The sequence below is a fragment of the Xenopus laevis genome, chromosome 3L, assembly GCF_017654675.1.
Source record: "Xenopus laevis strain J_2021 chromosome 3L, Xenopus_laevis_v10.1, whole genome shotgun sequence".
Taxonomy (NCBI): Eukaryota; Metazoa; Chordata; class Amphibia; order Anura; family Pipidae; genus Xenopus; species Xenopus laevis.
The window spans coordinates 39,247,558-39,257,782 of NC_054375.1; the positions used below are offsets into that span (position 1 = coordinate 39,247,558).

A 10,225-nucleotide genomic window follows, 5' to 3' on the forward strand; every position below is an offset into this window, starting at 1 on the left:
GGGGGTCGAAGATTTTTCTTAAAGAGGCAGTACTTCGACTATCGAATGGTCGAATAGTCGAACGATTTTTGGTTCGATTCCTTCGATTCGAAGTCGTAGTCATAGTCGAAGGTTCTAGTAGCCCATACGATGGTCGAAGTAGCCAAAAAAACACTTCGAAATTCTAAGTTTTTTTTACTTCGAATCCTTCACTCGAAGTTAGTGAATCGGCCCCTAAGTCTGCTAGAAAATCATGTAAAAATGTAATAAACCCCATAAGCTGTTTTTGCTTTCAATAAAGATTAATTATATCTTAGTTTGGATCAAGTACAAGGTACTGTTTTTTATTACAGGCAAAAAGAAAATCAGTTTAAAAAATTTGGATTATTTGGATAAAATGGAGTCTATGGGAGAAGGCCTTTCCATAATCCGGAGCTTTCTGGATAACAGATCCCATTCCTGTATATAAAACATGTACTGTATCCTACTCTGTGCAGATAAATTATTGTCTTCCCTACAGGAAGGCCTTTAGAGCTCCCAGAATGCCCTAGAGCTAATTAGACTTCTTGGTATGACATCATCAGTTTAATATAATCCAGTTCTCAAGAATGTGACACATTATATTATTAGTCCACTACATGGAAACATTTGCTCAGCACTGATATTCATGATCTGGGAAAGCTAATACATCTGCAGATTTAATACAGTGTATAAAAGCGTGCACGCATTCAGTAGTTAAAGTGTTGTTATCCAGTCTAAAACTTTGCCGCACAAAAATGATGATACATTACCAAGATACATTACCAGAAATGGATTGTGTAATTACATTTATTTCTAGAGGCATATTTTTTCCTGAGCTCTGCAAATTTACTTTTATGGCCTGTGTGCTGACTCTTTTTCTGTTTGATTTGCATTCTATGATTTGCTGTGATGAACCTTAACCCTTGCACAATACAGAATTTATGCTCTAATAACGCAGTCCGTATTATTGTATTGTTGATATTCATATGCACAGAACAGTTTAAATTGCTTTCTGGAAAGCAATGAATTGTGATTAATGTCATTGATTAGTGATGGGTGAATTTGTCCCGTCCAAAAATTCACAAATTTACCGGAAAATTTGCAAAACGTCAAAAAATTCACGAAACACATTGAAGTCAAAGGGCGTCAAAATGATTTTGACGCCCGAGACAATTTTTATACGTGGGCGTATTTTGTCCAAATGCATTGAAGTCAATGGGTATCCTAATAATATTGACGCGCAGCATTTTCTATGTGTGCGGCAGATTATTCATAGGCAAATTTTCACTAAAGAAAATCAAAGATTCACCGCAAATTCGCGCCTGGTAAATTTATCCACCCATCACTACAATTAATGGATAGTAAAATACCTCGGATAGTATGGTAAAGTTGATTATTAAGGATACAGAGAGGGCTAACTTGTTGATGATGAGGTTAATTTATGGGTGATTTACAGAGGATGACTTCTGCATGAGAGTTTACTTCTTAGGGACAATAGAGTCTCAAGTTTTTTTATTTAAATAAATATATATATATATATATATATATATATATATATATATATATATATATATATATATATATATACCTGTATATATATATATAATGTAGAAAACTTTGGCAACATAAAAGCCAGAACCTTGGGCAAAATTGAAGGGTAAGAGAGGACCAGATTGCATGATGTCTAGAAGATAATCCTCATACAATGGGCTAGATTAGTTTTAGTTTATCACTTGAAAACTCATGGACGAGATTCAATTCAAGGAGAAAAAAACATTTCTCCTAAATCAGTTCCAGTTTTTTCCTATAGAGTTTTCATGTGATAAACCGTGAGATAAGTTTGTCTGAATTAATTTGCATCTCAAATTGAATCTTATCTATGAATTTTCACATGATAAACCTTTTTCTCACTGAATTGAATCTGGCCCAATGTCTAAAAAAAGGTAAATGTTTTGGCCTAACTTCTGTTTACTCTATACAGGTATAAGATCCATTATTTGGAAACCTGTTGTCCAGAAAGTTCAAAATTACAGGAAGGCCATCTCCCATAGACTCCATTTAAATCAAATAATTAAATTTTTAAAAAAATGAATTCCTTTTTCTTCTTCTTTCTTACCTTGTACTTGATCCCAACTAAGATATTATTAATAATTTGGAGCCAAACATCCTATTGGGAATTGGTTGTATTTAATATTTAAATGATTTTTTTAGTAGACGTAAGGTATGGAGATCCAAATTACAGAAGAATCTCTTATCAAGAAAACACCAGTTCCTGAGCATTTTGGATAACAGGTCCCCTATGTAAACATCCTTTATTTGAATAAGTCCAGGTCCCAAACATTCCAGATAATAGATTTTATACTTGTATCCAGAAAGTTTGAATGCCCATTCCTATAGAGACAATGATAAGGAAAAATGTACCATTTTTTAAAGAAAATATGAAATTTTAAAAAATTATTTTATTTTCTCTTTAATAATACAACCTTTTACCTAATGGTAACTTCTCTACATTTATCCATATTGGTGGCAAAGCAATCCTTTTTTTTAATGTTTACATTTTTTTGTGGACTTAAAACTTAATGCTGATCCAAAAACACCCCTTATCCAGAAAACCACAGGTCCCAGGCATTCCAAATGATAGATCTAACATCTGTGTCTGCTACAACTGGAAATGCTATGAGACGCTGTCAGTCTATAATCATCACCTAAACATGCAACTGTGCATCTGTTGTGATTGGCATCTCCTGCAGTACTACAAAACATCTCTAGTTGTAAAATTTAGAACTATTTCAATATTGTTAAGCTTCCTTAGATCAGAAGGCCAACCCAAAATTTAGCATGATTCAGTCTCAGCAGTAGACAACCCAAAATGAATACTCACAAATGGTTATTCCTTTAGCAATTACTAGAGACCACTATTCTGTAGGTGGCCATCCACCTTTCTCCAAGAATCCTGCAGCTGCAGTATATAATATAGAGCAGATAAACAGATGGTATTTTATGACAACAACAAACCACCAGACATGATTAGTGATGGGCAAATTTATTCAACAGGTGCGAATTCTCGTTGAATTTGCGTGTTTCACCGCAGGCGAATATATTTGCGTATTTGCCAATAAAATAAGCTGGTGAAAGGTTCCGACAAGTTTTTATGACTTTTCAACGGTTGATGGATTCACGGCAAATTTCAATGTTTCGCTGCCCACGAATAAATTCGAGAAACTATGACAAAAATCCACCGTCAAAGTTGTTGCGCATCAAAATTATTCGGACGGCCATTGACTTTGACTAATGCATTTGAACAAAATAGTCACGCATATAAAAATTGTCGCTCATCTCAAAATAATTTTGACGCCTATTGACTTCAATGCGTTTTGCAAATTTTTTGCTGTTTCGCAAATATTTTGGCGAAGCAAAACATGAAAGATTCGCCCATCACTAGCTATCGCCAAATCAGGATTCTAGTGTTACTTATTTAAAGGTATTCTCAGAAACCAACTGACAGATTTGCCTAGAAAAATAGGCTGGAAAGTAATTCCAACATGAGGTGCTTAGATATACACAGTTTAGTTCTAACAGTTAGGGGCACATTTACTTAGCTCGAGTGAAGGAATAGAATAAAAAATACTTTGAATTTCGAAGTATTTTTTTGGCTACTTCGACCATCGAATTGGCTACCTTGACCTTCGACTACGACTTCGACTTCGATTCGAACTAAAAATCATTCGACTATTCGACCATTCGATAGTCGAAATACTGTCTCTTTAAAAAAAAACTTCGACCCCCTACTTCGCCACCTAAAACCTACCGAGCATCAATGTTAGCCTATGGGGAAGGTCCCCATAGGCTTTCTAGCCAATTTCTGATTGAAGGAAAATCGTTCGTAAGTAAATGTGCCCCTTAAACACAATATGAACACTATACCAACAAAATCCAGTGACAAAGAGCAAATTTGCCCGCATTTATTACAGGAAATCTGAGATTATATGGTACACTTAAAGGAAAGGAAAAAGCCATGTTTTGCCTCTTGGTAACGTTTGCAGTAAAGGATGTAAAATAAAACTGAAAAAAGAAATGATAACTTCTTTCTGTATGCCAGATTAAATATTTTACTTAAATTCCTGTAATTCCCAAAACTGCTTTATGCAGTTCATTTGGGGGAATCATTAGTGTATATTGCCTTTTGCTCACCTGGAAGATTGCAAAGACAAAAATATAAAGCCTACACATGGCTGACTATTCTGCTAATAATAACTTTTTTTAAATGTTTTCAGCTGGGGTTTTCAGCTTACAGTTAAAGAAAACGTAAGAATTATACCATCATCATTTGGCTCTTTGCTTTGTACACAATGAAAGGCTAGTAAGACTATACGTTATATGCCTTAGATAAAGATGAAAGCTGCAGAGGAACAGAGTTTCATTTCATTAGGAAAAGAAAAAAAACTATTTGGGTATTCGTTTTTAACTGTTTGAAATGGTAAGTAAATAAGGTGCATATAAATCTTATTGGGCAACAGCTGACACTGTAAGGCCAGTTATAAATTGCTATGTATGGTACTTTTAAGTGATTTGTAATATAAGAGGGCACAATAGCCAAGGTGCAAAAAATCTGGTGCAAAACATTATGTTTTGTGTCTACAATAGATCGTCGCAACTATCCTTTGTATGCAGCATTGCTTGTGTTTTTTTACAGTTGGGGCAGAATAATATTTGCAGGCCCATTCTTTTCACATCATGAATGACTGGAGGAATGAAGGACAGAAAGTGTTCTGGAGCTCTGTACTTGCTTAGGGCAGATGTTCAGTACGAGGCTCCCTTGTTCCCACTGGCTCTTCTTGCTCCACATGTGTCATTAAAGGTGCATGCAGCAAAATAACACAGAACACAGCTGCTTAGCTTTATTGCAGGATTCAATGATTTAGTAGGAAAAAAAACATACACATATAAACGAGCTATTTTTAACGCATTACTTCCATGGTCACTGCATATGTCGTTAATGACAAGTAAGAAGGAAGAGTTTTGGAGATACTCAGTACAGCTTTTTTGTTAATATTTTATACATATGGAAATCAGAACTCAAACAGCTTGGTGTCATGAAATACAATGTATAATATACTGTATAGGTGGTTTGCACTCTAATATCCTTTATACATAGTTCATTTGGGTTGAAAAAAGCCCAAAATCCAGTTCAACCCCTAAATTTATTCAATAAATGTCAGCAATGTTTTGGCTCCTGTTGAGGTCTGTTTCAAGGAATCACAATTGGCATAATTATATATATTTTTGCTTACATTATAGGGGGGAATTTATCAAGGGTCGAAGTGAATTCGAGGGAATTTTCGAAAAAAAATCTAAATTCAAAGTCATTTTTTGGATACTTTGACCATCGAATAGGATACTACGACTTTGACTTTGAATTCGATTCGAAGTAAAATTGTTAGAAAATTCGACCATTCGATAATCAAAGTAATGTCTCTTTAAAAAACTTCGACTTTGTTCGATTCGAAGGATTTAATTGTTCGATCAAACGATTTTACTTCGACCGCAGGATACCCAAATTCGATGAAAAAAACTTCGACTTGATATTCGAAGTTGAAGTATTTCAATTCGATGGTTAAATTTCAAAGTATTTTTAACTTCGAACTTTGACCCTTGATAAATCTGCCCCTAAATGTAATGAATTGCGCTCCATTATCTGCATTTTGTTTCATGTTGTTGGCATGTCATAGAATGTAGACAGAGATAGTAAGAGACAGAGAGAGCAAGAAGAGACTGTTGTTATCACCTTTAGCCATCTTTCTCCAACCTTGTCAGAATATTGGATGCTTTTTGGAAATAAACTGTACATAAACTGTCACTTCTGATTACCTTCAATCTGGAAAAATAATTCCACAACTCCTCAAATCATTTACAGGTTTATTTAAGTAGAAAATAAAATAAGATTGTTGAGCAACACAACAGCCCACTTTTAAGTATATTTCAAGAGTTTATACTAGGAGAAACCTTATCAAAGCCCTTATTTAACTTTAAGGGGCCGATTCACTAACTTCGAGTGAAGGATTCGAAGTAAAAAAACTTCGAATTTCGAAGTGTTTTTTGGGCTACTTCGACCATCGAATGGGCTACTTCGACCATCGACTACGATTTCGAATCGAAGGATTCGAACTAAAAATCGTTCAACTATTCGACCATTCGATAGTCGAAGTACTGTCTCTTTAAGAAAAAACTTCGACCCCCTAGTTCGCCATCTAAAAGCTACCGAAGTCAATGTTAGCCTATGGGGAAGGTCCCCATAGGCTTTCCTAAGTTTTTTTGATCGGAGGATATTCCTTCGATCGCTGGATTTAAATCCTTCGATTCGAAGGATTTAATCATTCAATCGAGGGATTATTCCTTTGATCGTTCGATCGCAGTTTTTGCGCAAAATCCTTCGAAGGATTTTAATTCCCAGTCGAATATCGAGGGTTAATTAACCCTCGATATTCGACCCTTGGTGAATCGGCCCCTAAAAGTGTTCCCACATAACCAAATAACTTTTTATTCCTTTCCCATTTTTAATTATACAAAATAACAATGCAGGTATTGTATTTGGCCAGCCCTTGTTCTTTACATGATTTGGTCCTTATTTATAGTAAAAATATGAATTCTAAAATTAATGAAAAATCTGATTTTGAGGTTTGAAGTATAAAAGAACTCATGGGAGAAAGACATTTAAAAATCAGAAACAAAGGGCTTTTTTCTGTACAGGTAACATGCTATATAAACGAACAACTGACATTTTAGAAAAGGCTTCGCTATCCTTCAATAAATCCACACTACAAGGCAAAAAGAAATCCACATGGATCTGTAAGCCCACTAGGATATAATTCTCTCTCTGACAACTCTAACCTTCAGCAAGTATTGCTATAGCAAAAAACAAAGACATTACAGCTTCCAACTAAGTAAATGTAATTGAAATGATGCATTTTAGACACAATTAAAGCATGCTCGCAGCTCTGCTAATGTTCTATATACCAATAACATACATTACTAACTGCAAACCAGTTTTACAGTAAATTTTATACAATTTCTTTTAATTTTATCAAACAGCAATGTAAATAAAATAATCATCTTATTTGAGCCAGCTAAATATAACTAAGCTCCAGCAGAGAGATTAGAGAGAAAGAAGTTTAAAAAAAAAACCAGAAAGAGAAACATTAAAAGAGAATCTATATTTCCAATTTTAAGACGATTTAAGCATTCATCTCAGTGCACTACCACCATATCATTCTGCACATGCTAAATATAACATGTCATAATTCGATTTTTAGTATTCTAACAGTAGATATAATACGATTCAGATGTTTTATAAATGACAGTAACGTAGTAAAGAAATGATTATGGCATGCAATAGCACAAAACAGAATTCAACAGATTTAAAACCTTGGTTACCATCAGGTGCCTCTCAGTATTAGTACAATGGCAAACATGCTCATATTTGAAAGCATCAGTATTCTGGACAGCATTTACAGGATACGTTTTGTAAAAAACCTTCTCTTGACATAACAAATGACCTTTCATATTGGAATGCTTAAAAGTTAAATGTTATATCTGGCCATTGCAACCAAATAGGCACTTTATTTAATTTTAGTTTACAATGGAAGGTACAGTATAAAGAATTATCTCATTTATGATATATTCACCTGACTATAACTGAAAATCCATCTGATCCCATTGCTACAGTAAGATTTGTGCCTGAAAATGTTTAAATCGTATGATTATAGAACAAAATACATCTGTACCAACATTGGTTGGTTAGTATTTTATAGTTATAGGCATGGGATCTATTGTCCAGAATGCTAAGGACCTAGGGTTTTCCGGATAAAGAATCTTTCCGTAATTTGGACCTCCATACATTTATACTATTTATCGATAGTATAATTTTCGTGGTTTTTGAAACCAAGACTAAACTCAGAATAAAAGACTAAAAAAATAGGATTACCTCCAAAACCTTTAGTTTTTCGAACAAATTTCTAGCAAAAAAAATACATCAACCTCTAAAAGTCTGAATTGATTTAAAAAGTTTCAATAGGATCAGTGCAGCTCCCACTGACCTCTATAGGAGCTTGACAACTTTTACCTGGACCAATTTTGTATTATAGGTTAAAAATCTCAAATTTTTAAACCTTTTTTTTTTTTTAAAAAAAAAGGGAAAACCACGATTTTAAAAAAAATCTGAATTCATTGCTTAAAATGGAGTCTATGGGAGACTGCCTTCTTGTAATTCACAGCTTTCTGGGTAACAGGTTCCCAGATAACGGATCCCACACCTGTATAATATAGTATATGGCATGCCAAACCCATGGAGTGCAATACAAATACACACATTGAGAATAACTATTAAGGGTTTTCAATCAATAAGATTGTTTAAAAAATGTTAAAATAACAAGACTTTCAAGACCTGCCATAGCAGTAACAGAACCTGAATCCTAATTTGCATATGTAAATTAGGGTCAGGAAAGGAAAAAGTGGAAAAAAATCTTCTTTTGTGATGAAAAGTCACATGATTTGTCTACCCACCCCGTAATTTACATATGCAAATTAGGATTTGGATTTGGTTTGGCCAGGCACAAGGATTCGGCCGAATCCGAATCCTGCTGAAAAAGGCCGAAACCCGAACCGAATCCTGGATTCGGTGCATCCCTAATTAAAATAAAATTACTAGGGAAACTAGGGTTATAGTAACAAAGAAACCATAAATAATGCACAAATTGAACCTGACCTCCCAATTAGGGGTGATTAAACTATGTTGCCGCATTTAATGTATAGTAAAGAAATGTTGTACAGCTTGAAAAAAGGTGCCACAGAAAAAAACTCATTGACTTTGCATTTGGAGAATTTTTTGCAGCTTTGCAAAATGGATTCAGATTCATCCATCACTACAAGTCACAATTAGTGATGGGGGAGTTTATTCGGCAGGCGCGAATTTGGGTCGAATTCCTGCGATTTGCTGCTGGCGAATAAATTCGCGAAGCTGCCACGAAAATTCGCAGGCGTCCAAAAAAAAAATATGGACGTCGGCATCTGTTCTTTTGCCGTCGAATGTTGATTGTCGGCAAATGTCCAAAAATGGACGCTGGTGTCAAAAACAGGACGTTGGCGCAGTTTTGCAAATTTTCCACCGTTTCACAAATTTCGCTGGAAATTGGTGAATTTTTCGGCGAATCGAAACGGGACAAATTCGCCCATCACTAGTCACAATCCATTTTAACACCCAAACCATTTCATCCACTTCCACAGAACACACCAACATACTGGATATTAAAAATTTACAAAACTGAAACTAAGATATTAAAAAATCTATAACAAAACTCTTTTGCAAAGTTTATTCAGTTATTTTAAGATGAGGACTGGCAGACAAACATAGTTACATAATTAAGTTGAGTTGAAAAAAAGACCAAAGTCCATCAAGTTCAACCCCTCCAGAGTGGGGTTAAACATGTTGGTTAAAAAATCTGCTAACCTGGAACCAGGCTTCAGTAGCATCTGACCAGCCATAGAGCATGCATTTGAAATAAATCAGATTAATGGAATGACGACCCAACTGTCATAATGTCAGGTTCTATGTAATAACGTATCTATACTTAATAGATACGGGGGTGCTCTGCCTACACCCTGGCACCATCAATGATGGTTCTGTTATTACGCAAGCACATTCATTCGATTTATATTTGAGTTAATTGCTTGGGTTTGATAACATGGATTTAAAAAAATGATTTTTAAAATAAATGTCATTTTTCTTTCCTACAGAAGATGTTTTCTGGGCTACAGAAACGCTAATGCGTGGAACACAAGAACAAACCCTCTCTTGATATATCTGAACAGTTTACCAAGAAAAACAAGTCATACAGCACTCCAAAGCAATTACAAAGATTAATGCAACTTTGCTGGATTTAGTTCATCATTAAAAGGAAGAAATGCCAGCTACAAAATTTGTGAAATATACTGTGGGATGTATTTTTGAACACACCATTTTCCTTCAAAAAATTAATGATTGTGCACTTATTAATAATGCTGTAAAGAAAAAGGAAGACATAATTAAATGGCTGTAACAGCAAGACTTAGCAGAAATTACTCAAAATGAAATGTTGCTATGTACTATAGAAAGTAATAAAGTTGGTGACAATTTAGTTCTCAGTGACAGTAATCTCCATATTAATCATATTTACTCAATATTTAATTACAT

At 34.6% G+C, this 10,225-nt stretch overlaps 1 protein-coding gene across 2 annotated transcripts in view; it reads right to left on the reverse strand.

Annotated features, from left to right (window-relative positions):
• The window catches only part of dock2.L (dedicator of cytokinesis 2 L homeolog), a 313,170-nt gene that overhangs the window by 145,926 nt on the left and 157,019 nt on the right, over window positions 1–10,225 (reverse strand). The window lies entirely within an intron of this gene.